Below are 14,409 nucleotides of genomic sequence, written 5' to 3' on the forward strand. Positions count from 1 at the left end.
TCCACTAATTTTATTTTTTGTTTCTATTGCCTGGTGTAGAGTCCAGGACCGTACTCCGAAGTGCAGAGTGCAATCATTTGTATCTTTGAAAGAATGGAGGAGTTGGAAAGAAAGGGGCGCTCGACACTCAGCAAGCCAGGATGCTCAGCCAGGGTGCTTGTGCCCAAAAGCCAAATTAGTTGTTTAGTTGATTTAGGTGGTGTTATAATCAATGAAATGGTGAAATCAACAGGAGTGGGAATCGAGATTTTGGATGAGTCAGATGTTCCGGCTTGTGCTTCACACTATGAACGGGTTCTGCAGGAAAGCATTTTTGTCAAACAAAATGACATCATAAACTATGTGATTTTTATGTTTTCTTGTACTTGTTTCTGTTGTACTGCATGGTTCATTCATCTGTAAACAAATATCAGGAACAAGAGTGTATTAATCTGATCCTAGATGGTGTTTTTTTGTGTTTCCCAATATTTTTGACCCTGTTTTACATTTTCCATTTAATTAGATACAAATGTTTTGCAGCTCGTGTAGTACTTCTCATAATGGTCCTCAAATCTTCTTCCTGACTTCAAGAGCAATATTATATGCAGAGTACTCGGTCCATTCTTTGCTTCATATTGTCACCCCTATTTATCTTTAACTCATAATTGGTGTTGTCATCTGAATCCACTATTCTCCTGGTTGTGATTAATAGCACCATACTTATGTAGAATAACGTTTTATCTTACAGATCACGGGGGAGCTAGTGAATGTCAGAAATACTTTATATGTTGTTAGCGACAAACTTCATAATCATGCTTTCTCCTCTAAGAGCACAAAATACAATGATGGTAATGCTACCTATTCAGACACTACTAAATCAACCGCAAGCAGACATGTCAATATTTCTTTGACAGGCTTCTGTTCAACTGACAATTTCCCACAGATTGATCATGGACTTTCTCTAAATCAAATTGATTCAGTAAAGTGCTCCTTCTATGCATTCCACTTGGGATCTCCTGGTTCTTCAGAACTTGAGGTCATGTACTACACAAAAATTTATGCCTATATGCTTAGCTGGCATTTTATTCATAGGTGCCATATTCAGAATTTTCGTCCTTCATGGGTTTGTTTGAGACAATATATGGACTTTGATATTCCTAACTAGACTCAAGTTTATGACTTCCCAAACCGTATACTACCATACAAGGAAGCACACGAGGACTAATTAATCTATCCTTATTAGAACACGCAGACTGCTAGGGAAGTAATCAACCGGCCACCACCGGACAAGTTTGATTATTTCTAACAATCTCTCCCTAACCTGAACTTGTCGTCTCCTCATGCTCTCCCTGATCTGGACTTGTTGTAGGTTCACAACTTGGCAACTCGCCAACTCAAGTCAACGGTCATGTTCGCACACTAGTATGACCAGCCTGGAAACACGCACCACATTTCTCTTGCTCTGATATGTTGTGCCACCGCCATTGCATGGCTGCTACCTTGCACTCGGTTCGCACCATACTTGGTACGGGGCAAACATCATGGGTGGCCTGATCTTCACGAATTGGTGGTGGGTTTGAGGAAGAACCCGGGGAAATCACAAGGAAAACTAATACAAATCAACACACAAAATGCAATTTATGATACACACAGATATATCTCTGATCCAAATCATCCACAAGAAAGAGATTGAACAAGATAGGGTTTCCCCAAGTCCCAAGACAATGAGGGCTTGAATTCCACAAGAGGAATCTTCTCCCTTAGGCGGCCTTGTACTCATATGAGTCTTCTCCCTTAAGAGGTCTTGTACTCCAATGGAGTCCTCTCCCTAAATAGGAATCCCACTAGGGGAGATAGATGAGCTAAGCTCTAGTGTTTTGTCATATCTTAGCTTACACTAGATCTAGGAGAGGGAGGGGTATATATATTGGTCCACCCACGCAGGCCCGTTGACAGGGCAGGCCAAACTGGCCGACCGCTTAAGGCCCCCAAATTTTTGGGCCCCCATATCAGCATTGCTCTCTAGGTTAATTTTTAGGAAAAAAATAAAGCCTGTTAAACCAACCCATAGTCGTTCTGCTTCCGCGTAAAGGCAGCGAAGCTAGGTCGTCGTTTGCAAGCTGCCAGCCGCCACCACTGAGGCCACATTAGCGCCATGAAATAAAAAATAGCGCACCTTTTCTCCCTGTTCTGGCCCCGATCACCTGACGCCTGCGCCTGCCTCGCCGCGCCCGTCGCAAGATCGCCTGCTCGGCTGCTCCATACGAGGTTACGAACCGCTGGCCGGCAACCGATCGCCATACCACACGTCAGGGCCTAGACGCCAATCCCGTGTTCAACTGACGTGTCTGCCTTGTCCGTCCGTTCGTCTCTCAGGTATGCTCCTCTCTTGCCCAGATAGAAAAATCAATTGGTAATTCTACGAGTTGATTGATTAGGTAACCATATTTAATAAACTACTGCGTTGGCACTTATAAATGATACTTTAGAATTTAGATAGATTCTTAGTAAATGAATTGTTTTGTACTCCAAATGGATTGATAGGACAACTTTTGAAGATAGTTACTCACATATCAAAGATATTCAATGTAGTTACTCTTTCAAATTTCAAGATTTGGTCCTTTTCAATTTTCTTATCTTGAGAAGTTTATATGAATTAATAGTTGTGTTAGTATATCCTTCAATTATTTTGGTCCTTCATTTATGTGAATTTTTAAAAATTTACAACCCCATTTGTCATCTCGCCCCGGGCCCCGAAATTTCTGGAGACGGCCCTGCACCCACGAAGGGGTAAGTGGGGAAGGGAAGATACATGGGCTAGGCTCGATACACGTGGCAGGCATGGTTGGATGTTCCGACTTTCTCCCTCTGTGAAGAAATGTAAGATCGTTTAGATAACTGTATAGTGATCTAAGCGATCTTATATTCCTTTACAGAGGGAGTAATTCAGACAGTCTGATACACATGCGCGCAGGCATGGTCAGATGTTCCGACTTAATTCGGGCAGTCCAACATGTCGGATATTCTGACCCAAGTCCGGTTCAATATCCGACAGAGTCCAGAGGGCTGGCGCAAAGTTGGATGTCAAGTCATACGTAGGTCAGAATGTCTGATGTCCAATGTCCCGTTGGACATGGATATCAGAACATCCGGTAGAGTCCAAAGAGCGGTCGCCAAGTAGGAAGTTGGGTCGGACATCCTGTCGAAATGTCCTGACTTGGCAGCCTTCCTTTGGGATGCTTTGGTCCTCCTTTGTCCTCCGGGCACCATGTTTGCGGTCCGTGCCTTCGTGCTCGCGATTCCTTCTCTACTTTCATGCTTCCTTCCCTCTTGGATGATGTAGTCGTTCTCTTGTGCTTGATCTCCTCCATGCCATGTGTGATATTTGTCTCAAACTGAAACATGCACAAGATAGGAGTGTCAAATAGTGTACCATCCTCGAGAGAGCTAAGTAGACACATGTAAAGGAGAAGATTCACCTTTATATGTATGATGTGGGAGATGCGTGTGCCTCTTGATGATGGGGCACTTGACATGGTGAAATATGTGGGATGCTCCACATCAGTACTCCTCTTGCACTTGCTTGCAGTAGATTCACCCTCTACTTGTCGCATACCCTCTCGCTTTAAGATGGCTTCGCCCACCACTGTCTGCCTTTGGAATCCCACCGAATCCACACTGCCCGGAACCAGGACGCTCCATGCGGACATGGACATGACTCATGGAACACCGTGCACACCGCTTCAACGCCAACGAGTCTTCACGGGGACTAGTACTGTGATACAAAACCGCCCCGCAGACACAACGCGGGTTGAACATGCAAACTCACATGACTTCTTGACTCGTCTAACTACTCTGGACGACGATCTTGACGAGATCTTTAGGTAACACACCTCGGCACCACCGCTCCCATCAACGATCTCCTTCCACCGCCTTGCTGATGACAGCCTCCCTGTCATCGTTCTCCTTGTCGCTCCACCGAACGGCTATTGCTCGATCCTCCTCGTCGTTGCACCATCCAGCGACTATATGGCCCGCTTCAGGGCCCCTAGTTGGGACCGCCTCCCCTGCGCATGCACGGGTTCAAATCCTTGACCTTGCTCTGAGACCAATTGCTGAGATTCACCCATAGACGATCACATAAAAAATATCACAAACGCAGATGCACAAAAACTTTACCCAAGGGTCCATATCGTGCCCTTTGTTTTTCTCTTTATATCTCTTTGATTTTCAATGGCACAAATCTCATGACAGACTAAGCTAGAGATATACCTGAACGTGGCTACCTAAACTATTTGGACTCGTACTCCTAGCCAGACTCAACTTTTTCACTTTCCAAACCGTATACAACCATACAAGGAAACACACAAGGACTAATTAATCTAACCTAGTTAGACTCAAACAAGCAGATCACTAGAAAAGCAATCAACCGGCCACCATTGGATAAGTTTGATTATTTCCAACAGGGAATACATTTGAATATATAGGCTGCTCCAAACTGACATAAACCTCCAACCGACTTATGCTTACAGCTCATCATGCTCAGGTCTAGCTAGCTACACTACTCACGTACAAACTAATTTACTGCTGTCCTCTATAGTTCACGGCCCATGCAGCATCCAGCACTTTGCCAAACTCAACTTGTCTCCTACTCTAGCCTGCCCCTCTTGCCTGACATGCACTTGCTACATAGCTAATTAACTTGCATCCCCTTTCTACTTCAGTAGGTATGCAGCTCTTTTCTCGCATGCTTCCATGCATGCACTTGGATTAGTCAAATACAAATTGACCTCTGAATTTTCCAATGCATGCATCTCTTTGGTATATGACAAGATTAACTCTATGCTTCCAAGTGGAAATACTTGGCACCAGCCATGCTGGCTTGACATGTGGAACTGGCCGGTCAGAATTTAGGAAAATTGCTAAATCGGGTTAAACTTCACGATGTAACAGCTTCGTTGCAAAGTGCGGCAGGAAATTTTAGATGTCTAAACTCTGTCACAGATGTACAACCTGGGGGTAAAAAGTGGAATTCATTAAAAATAAAAAACACAATTTACTTAGTGTTCCGTTATCTCATGGCAGTGAACAAATTTTAGCTTCTGAATGTGCTATCTATGTATCCCTGCAACAAGTTTACTACTTTTATCATTTTGTGTTGAAGTTTTTCACAGAGTAAGTTCTTACTACAGTGATAAATTTGCAGCCGTGAGCAGATTTACTTGTCCTGGCCCTTCTCAAAATTTGTTCACTGCTAACAATCGGAACTGATCAACAAACCACTTATTTGTCCTGGATAATAGTTTCATAGAGTAGCTTCTGAATTTGCAGCCGTGAACAAATTTTAGCTTCTGAAATCTCTAAAAAGACAAATATTTAGGAACGGAGGGAGTATATTAACGTGCATGAATTAGTTACTTCTATTTGATTTCTCACTGTTGTAACTTCTGCTTTTAGTCACCAGATAATCAAGGATCCTGTTGTAACTAGAATGTCATACAAGGTTGCTGCTTGTGAGGGCGTTTTATCCCTTCTCTATGGAAATGAGGAAAATTTCCTGGCCCATCTCAGACTGGTCTTGCTACTGAACATTCTAACTTTATATGTTTCATCACTACATTAGATTTAACTCATCATTTTGGCAAAAATCCTGATTGGTTTTGTGCGTTTGTTCTGAATTAAAAATGAATGAGTCAAGCATTAAGAAAACATATTTCAAGTTTCATGTTTAAATTCATATTTTCTCTCTGGAGAAAACACAAAAGCCTTGCGTTTTCGATGCATTGATAGAAATAAGAGTTTGTACAAGCCCTAGACAGTGCCACACCCGAAGCTTACAACATCACAACGCAACTAAGCGGTAAGCACCGCCATGGCCGGAAGCAAGGCCGCCAAACCTTTTGTGCCTGCAGTCGCCCATTGCCTAACTTGCGCCTTGATTGTGTCAAGCAAGCGAGCTAGGCTAAGCTGAGCGTTGCGGTGCTTGCAGATGCATCAAGCCACCAGCATGATGGCCGAGAACGTGCCTTGCCGAAGTACATGCCTATCCAAAGTACTGCCGGGACGGAGTGGCAGCTTTGCTGCTACTAATCCATGAAGTTTAAACGTGAAACTTGACTGTCTGCACTGGTTTGCTTTGGCAATGACTAGCATTTCATTTCAACTCGTGGAACACTTGAAGTGTGTGATGCTATGACGCCTGGATAATTAAGCTACAGTAAAGCCTAGCTAATCATGCTAGGTCATTATAATTGAACTTTTGCTAAACCTCACTTGTTTCAACTGAGATCAAATTCAAATTCAAATAACAATTCAAATTATAATTTCATAAAACAGTGAATTAAAAATGTTCAAAAGGTTGTAAATATTCACTAATAAATTACCAAACATCAAACAACATTTTGGGAATGTTTATATGCCTCTAAGATAATCAAAACAGGAACAAACAACATTTAATTTAACCTTTTAAAAATAAACAAATACTTATGCTATTCAAATATATTTGAAACTTCTTGTGCTAGGTCATTACATGGTCTAATATTTATGTCCTAAGTTTCATAGGCAACTAATTATATTTACTATACAATCTAAATATAAAACAATGAAAGAAAGAAATAAAAAACAAAGGAAACCAAACTAACCTACCCTAACCTATTGGGCTCTTGGCCCATCTAGAAAAGCTAACGGCCCAGCCGCCCCCACCAGGGAACTAACCCTAGTGGGTCCCCTCGCTCGATCCCCATTTTCCTCACTCCTCCCCTCCGTTCCCCACTTCTTCCCCCACGTTCTGGATCGGGGCAATGGCGCCCCGACCCCGCCATCCTTGCGCTCGACGACCTCCCGGCCGTCTCAGACTGCTTCGAGAGCACGGCCTCCGTCGTCTTCGTCGACTACGTGGACGCGATGGAGCTCGGGACCCCTGCCTCGCGCGGATCAAGCCGATCCCTGACGCCCTGCCGCATGCCGTCGACGCTCGCCTCCCCGACCTCCTCCCCGGTGGATCGTCGGTGAACCCCTGCATCGGGGGTGAGCGAAACTCCCCTCTCCTCTCTGTCTTCCACGCACACGCGCCCCCAATCCGTCGCCGCGATCGTGGCACTTCACGCACGCCCTTGGCCGCGTCCTGACCGCGAGCCGTAGCTGCTCGCACCCGCCGTGCTCGCCTCGACGGTTCGCTCCGGTCCGACCACCCAGCCCCGAATTCGCGCTCTGCGCCTCCTCTCCCCTCCCTGACGCCGTGTGCCGCGGCCTCTGCTGGCCATCGCCCCGCTTGCTCTTGCCGCAAGCTTGTGCGCCCCACGCACGCACCGCCGCGGGCCGTGCCCCCGCACCGCGGTTGCCGCGCTCGACCGCGCCCCCCGCCCGTCTAGGCCACGCGCCCAACCACGCCTCTTCGTCCCCGCTCTCCGCTGCGACTGCTACCGCCAACAGCTCGCCCACGGCCGTCCCGCTCCGACCTCGCCTACCACCGCCCGTGCCCGTCGCCCCTCGCGCCGACCGCACCCCCTGGCCGACCTGCAGGTGCATGCTGTGACCCCGTCACCCCGTGCCGACGCGCCTCGTCTGGGTCGCTCGTTCACCGCGCGCCGCGCCACCGCCCCGCTTCCCCCCGCTGCACCGCGCCTCTGGCCATCACCCCGCTGTGCATAGCGCCGAGCCCCGTCTCTGCTCCGCCTGCCGCTGCGGCCTCACCGCGCCGCCTGCAGGCCTCCGTCGCGTCCCTTGGCCGGTGTCGTGGGAGCCGAGGGCTGCACCGTTGGCCTCGCCGAGCTAGCGCCCAGGTTCCCCCAATCGGGCGCCAAATGCCCGCGCCTGGCTCCGCCCCATATCCGCCCGAACCGCCTATGGCCTTTGGCCCATTGAACGATGGGGCCCACGCCCTTAGAACGTTTTTTAAAAAGGAATTAAATAATTAAATAAATAATAATTGAATTAATTAATTAAAGAATTAATTAACTTAATTAATCCTGATTAGATTAGCCTAATTAACTAATTAACCTAACTAACTATTGTTAATTAACTAACAATATATGACATGTGGAACCCACACGTCAGTTGACTAAGTCAACGCCCCGTTGACTGCTGACGTCATGGTGATGTCGGCAAGCTCTATTCTGGATAATGTTGATTTAAAATAATTAAATAAATGCTAAAATGATTTAAATCTTTTAAAATTATTATAAAATGAACCGTAGCTCGAATGAGAAAACTTTGTACATGAAAGCTGCTCAGAACGACGAGACGAATTTGAATACGTAGCCCGTTCGTCTACCAGCCATCCCTTGCATAGCGAACAAGCAACTTTCCCCCTCCGGTTCATCTGTCCGAGAACGCGAAACACCAGGGATACTTTCCCGGTTGTTTTCCCCCTTCGCCGGTATCACCTCCTACCGCGTTAGGGCACACCTAGGACCGTTTGTTGTCATGCCATGCATCATTATGCATCTATTTGCATTGTATTCATTGTTTCTTCCCCCTCTTCTTTCCGGTAGACTACGAGACTGACGCCGTTGCTGGTGCCCCGATCGACTACGTTGTTGACGACCCCTACTTGCTAGAGCAACCAAGCAAGCCTCCCCTTGATCACCAGATATCGCCTATTCTTCTCTCTACTGCTTGCATTAGAGTAGTGTAGCATGTTACTGCTTTTCGTTAATCCTATTCTGTTGCATAGCCTATCCTTGCTACTACTGTTGTTACCTTTACCTGCAATCCTAAATGCTTAGTATAGGATGCTAGTTTATCATCAGTGACCCTACATTCTTGTCAGTCTGCCATGCTATACTATCGGGCCGTGATCACGTCGGCTGTTGATGACGGGTATATACTATACATATTACACATGCTACATGTTGTGACTAAAGTCAGGTAGGCTCGTTGAGTACCCGCGGTTGATTCATGAATTGGGGGCTGAAAGGACATACTTTCTCGACGGCCCTCTATGTGGATCTTTGTGGCGGAGCAACAGGGCAGGTTGAGACCACCCATGAGAGAGGTGGACCTGGCCCTGGTCGGCGTTCACGGTTACTTCAAGATAACACGTTTACCGAGATCTTGGTATTTGATCTGAGTCTGGCCACTGGCCTATACGCACTAACCAACTACGCGGAAACAGTTATGGGCACTCGACGTCGTGGTATCAGCCGAAGCCTTCGTGATGTCAGCGGCTGAGCGGCGCGCGCCGGGTTGGCCCAGGTAACGCAACTTCCTTTATAATGTAGGTTGCTAGGTCTGCTCACCGGCCGCGTACGCAACGTGTAGGTGTGCAATGGGCGATGGGCCCAGACCCCTGCACGCATAGGATTTAGACCGACGTGCTGACCTCTCTATTGTGCCTAGGTGGGGCTGCGACGTGTTTATCTTCCGAGGCCGGACATGATCCAGAAAAGTGTGTCCGGCCAAAAGGGATCGAGCGTGTTGGGAAATGTGGTGCACCCCTGCAGGGAAGTTTATCTATTCGAATAGCCGTATCCCTTGGTAAAAGGACGACCCGGAGTTGTACTTTGACCTTATGACAACTAGAACTGGATACTTGATAAAATACACCCTTCCAAGTGCCAGATACAACCCGGTGATCGCTCCCTCACAGGGCGACGAGGAGAGGATCGTCGGGTAGGATTATGTTATGCGATGATACTTGGTGAACTTACCATCTACTCTCTTCTATATGCTTCAAGATGGAGGCTGCCAGAAGCGCAGTCTTCGATTGGACTAGCTATCCCCCTCTTATTCTGGCATTCTGTAGTTCAGTCCACATATGCTACCCTTTTCCATTTGATACCAATGCATACATATGTAGTGTAGTTCCTTGCTTGCGAGTACTTTGGATGAGTACTCACGGTTGCTTAGCTCCCCCTTTTCCCCTTTCTATACCCGGTTGTTGCGACCAGACGTTGGATCCCAAGAGCCATACGCCACCGTCGACGATGACTCCTACTACACTGGAGGTGCCTACTACTACGTGCAGGCCGCTGACGATGACCAGGAGTAGTTTAGGATGATCCCAGGCAGGAGGCCTGCGTTTCTTTCGATATGTATCCTAGTTTGTGCTAGCCTTCTTAAGGCAATTTTGTTTAACTTATGTCTGTACTCAGATATTATTGCTTCCGCTGACTCTTGTGTATTCGAGCTTATGTATTCGAGCCCTCGAGGCCCCTGGCTTGTAATATAAAGCATGTATTATTTTAATTGTGTCTACAGTTGTGTTGTGATATGTTCCCGTGATTTCTTGATCTTGATCGTACACATTTACATGTATTATTAGTGTACGGTTAAATCGAGGGCGTCACAGATACTTTGGGTTGGTGATATCTATCTGGAGTAGGTAACTAATAAATTTGTCAAGTAGTACTCTCTCCGTTCACAAATATAAGATGTTCTTACTTTTTTGTGAATTGGATGTATATGTTTTAATGTGTTTGTTCACTCATTTCACTTCATATGTAATCCATATTAAAATCCATAGTAAAATATCCAAAACATCTTATATTTGTGAACGGAGGAAGTATAGCATGATAGAGGCAAAGGTGTCCCGATGTTTCGATGAGATGGTGGCTATCGTTTTCTGTGGGAGTCGACCTTGACGATCCGACTACGAACGTGCGAGACGTCGCGCCTTAGCAATCGCTAAACCAACTTCCGAGGGGTTATTGACCACGCCGGAGCACGATCAACCTGACCACGAGGGCCTGTTTCCTGCGAGCAAACGAAGAACAAGCAAGAAGCTGAGATTGCAATCTGGATATTGCGAATATAAGATGAAACCTTGCCTGAATATCATGGTTCAAACCACCAAAAAATCTATTCATTGTATCATCCTCAGATTCTTCTATGTCACAATGATGCATATAAGATTTGAACTCTTGGTAGTAAGCATGAACATTGTTACTGCCTTGTTTTAATTGCTCCAATTTGCAACACAATTCACGACGATAGTAAGGAGGAAAAAATTGTTGTCTCATTACAGCTTTCAAAACTTTCCAAGTTGTGGGTTGGTTATCAATGTTTTTCTTACAATGTACACTCCACCAAACAGAAGCAAAATCAGTAAATGCTCTAATGGTAGCTCGTACTCTCTCAAGTTCAGAAAAATCATGGTGACTAAAAACTTGTTCTACTTCAAGCTCCCAAGCTAGATAAATAGCAGGATTAAATCTACCCTCAAATGATGGTAAAGAGATAACCTGACCATATGCTTGTGTGTGTTGTCCCAACTCTCGTGATGGTGAAGATGTGTCCGTCGTCCAAGAACTTCTATCTCTGGAACCTGTCATGATTAGTAGAAACAAGAACCAAAATTCGAGAATAATGTTCCTATGAACTACTAGGATGTGGTTGTAAAGTGCTCACAGTAAAGCAAATATCAATATCTTACAAGTTCTTACCATGCGGCAGGTGGTGACAGGCAACCAGCGGTGTCAAATAACTCCGAAGATTGTGTAAAGCGATTGCCAGGGGAACGTGCATATACACGGTGTAGAAATATGTGGAGCTGGGTTGGCTATATATGGTAGCAAAAGATTAGCAATAATCAATTCAGAGATGCAATGTTGAATAAATGCTCAACGACGGTACTGTGCTGGTCCTAGGCTAGACCGAACTAGAGACGCGAGCCTAGAACACTAATGAGGTCACATCGTAGCACAACCAGCATCAACGACGGTTCTGTGACGTCTTGGTCTGGTCGTTGGACACAAACGAAGTACGCGAAGTTGCAGCTATGGCGAACTTTTAATCTAAACAAAACCCAAGGAAAAAGCTACTAGATGGATCTACTTATATAGGAGCAAGGGGTGGCGGCCAAGGAGGTGCGAGGACGTCCCAAGGCAGCCTAAAACTAACCCTAAGTCGTACAAGGCTCATGGGCCCAAGTGGAGGTGATGCAACACCTTTGGGCTTGTAGTTTGACTCGGATTCTGCTGCAACGTCAGATTGTTTCGTCCGTAACTCAACGCTCCGGATGAATTTGAAGGTGAATCCAATTGGGTTGGAAAGAGCACGAAATCTAGTTTCCAACAAAAAAAGAATCACCCAATTCGGAGTCCGTATGAAAAAGTTGTTGGCGTTTTGAGTCAGGTATGTCTGTGCAGTCCGAATCTGAATCCAGAACGTGAGAGACTTGGACTCTATCTTCTCTTGGCCCAAAAGTGACGTGAGAGGACTTTTTGAACACAACCTAAACTTCTCCTTTTCCCTTGTATTCATATGTGGATTGTACAAATGTCCCATACACCTGCAATTAGACAAAACACAAAAGTGTGTGAAGTATTTTTGTTCTGGATAACATAAATAGATTATTGAATAGTTTGCATTAGAAATCACCTGACAAATATGCATGTATGCAATATTTTTGGTCGTATCCAAGGTAGTCATGTCCTCATCATAGCATAAAAGTTGGGATCTCTTAAAATTTGGAAATAGAGTTGTTGGCCAGTTACCGATAAAGGCTTTGCCCTTTAATATTATTGTCAAATTTATTTTTTTCTAATGGCATTACTACAAGGATTCTTCATGCTGTCTCGTAAGTTACAGTATTACTGGATTCTCTAGTGTGTGGCCATAACTTTTACAGAGCTATACACATGTTAAAATAATATTTTGGGAATAACCAATTTTGGTTCCCAACATTTGTTTTTTCTCCAGATCTCTGGTGCCGACATTGCCATTAATGCTCAACGTCCAGAAGAGTCCAGTGACAGTACCATCGTGATATCTGGAACGCCAGGTCAGGCGCAAATAGCCCTGGCGACGCTCCTTGACTTGACCTGATAGAAGGCGTGATCATCAGCATATATACTTAAGCGTGAGCATTGAGCAGGCTGACTTTACGATCATAATTTCTGAGGAGTAACTCTGCTACATTTGTGTGAGTGCAATAGATGTTGTCCGTGTAAACTTGCATGTTTGATGTGTAGAATAGCGTGGTCTGGCATGGGTAGCGGCACATTATGCAAGGATTGCATATTTGATTATCGTACCTGTTACCTGGAGAGCCTGCATCTTTGCACTGTTCCCTTCTTTCGACTTCTGGAGTTCTTGGTAACTTTACAACTAACTAGCAAAAGAGCTTATGCATTGTAATGGGAAAAACAACTCCGTAAAAAAATCTGAAAAACAATATATGTCAGACACAAAAGGACTTCCAAATTTTGATTTTGATGCCGAAAGACTTCTCCTCACGTGTTGGTGTGGGGCTACAATTGGTTGAGCAATGCAAGTTTTGCGAGGCGGTGTCTAGGATTGGAGTGTGCTGGTGAAGGGTGGTAACTGCTTTGACATGATTGTTATTGAAGACGTCAGACCACGTTCCTCACGTTGAGCTTCACACCCCTCATAGACCGAAAGTGCTGTCCTGTGAGCACATGTGTGATTGTTATCCTTTCCATCCATTCGTTTTGAGATGGCCAGCCAACCATGTATAGGCCTAGGTATAACTATTGTATTTTGTCATTTTTCAAAGCTGATGGCCCACAAACAGAGGCGATGCTTTTTGTTTAACAGACTACCGGCTCAGGTGTCCTACTATGACGTGAGCCATCCACATACGTATTCTGTCCTCGATGTTGGCAGTCCATTCAGACCTGTTTACTCGTCCATATGGTTGCATTTGAGGATAGAGCAAAAAATTGAAATTTGTGTCCATCAAGATCGCTGTGCTCGACCGCACGCCCCGCCCGTCCAGGCCACGCGCCCAGCCACGCCTCTTCCTCCCCGCTCTCCACTGCGACTGCTGCCGCCAACAGCTCGCCCACGGCCGTCCCACTCCGCCCGCGCCTACCACCGCCCGTGCCCATCGCCCCTCGCGTCGACCGCACCCCCTGGCCGACCTGCCGGCGCACGCTGCGACCCCGTCGCCCCGTGCCGACGCGCCTCGCCTGCGCCACTCACTTACCGCGCGCCGTGCCACCACCCCGCTGCACCGCGCCTCTGGCCATCACCCCACCGTGCATAGCGTCGCGCCTCGCCTCTGCTCCGCCTGCCGCTGCGGCCTCACCGCGGCGCCGGCAGGCCTCCGCCGCCCCCCCTGGCCGGCGTCGTGGGCGCCGGGGGCCGCGCCGTTGGCCTCGCCGAGCTAGCGCCCGGGTTCCCCCAATCGGGCGCCCAATGCCCGCGCCTGGCTCGGCCCCATAACCGCCCGAACCCGCTATGGCCTTTGGCCCATAGACAGATTGGGCCCACACCCTTAGAACGTCTTAAAAAAGGAAATAAATTAATAAATTAATAATAAATAAATTAATTAACTTAATTAATCCTGATTAGATTAGCCTAATTAACTAATTAACCTAATTAATAATTGTTAATTAACTAACAGTATATGACATGCGGGATCCACACGTCAGTTGACTAAGTCAAGCCCTGTTGTCTGTTGATGTCATGGTGACGTCAGCAAGCACTATTCTGGATAATGTTTGATTTAAAATAATTAAGTAC

The 14,409-nt window shown here is 46.2% G+C and overlaps 1 pseudogene; it reads left to right on the top strand.

Annotated features, from left to right (window-relative positions):
- LOC147985022 (KH domain-containing protein HEN4-like) overlaps positions 1 to 12,747 on the top strand; it is an 84,465-nt pseudogene extending 71,718 nt beyond the window's left edge.
- The last annotated feature ends 1,662 nt before the right edge of the window (positions 12,748 to 14,409 follow it).

Source organism: Triticum urartu, chromosome 2A (genome assembly GCF_056163025.1).
Source record: "Triticum urartu cultivar PI428250 chromosome 2A, HENAU_Tu73, whole genome shotgun sequence".
In the NCBI taxonomy this organism is placed as follows: domain Eukaryota; kingdom Viridiplantae; phylum Streptophyta; class Magnoliopsida; order Poales; family Poaceae; genus Triticum; species Triticum urartu.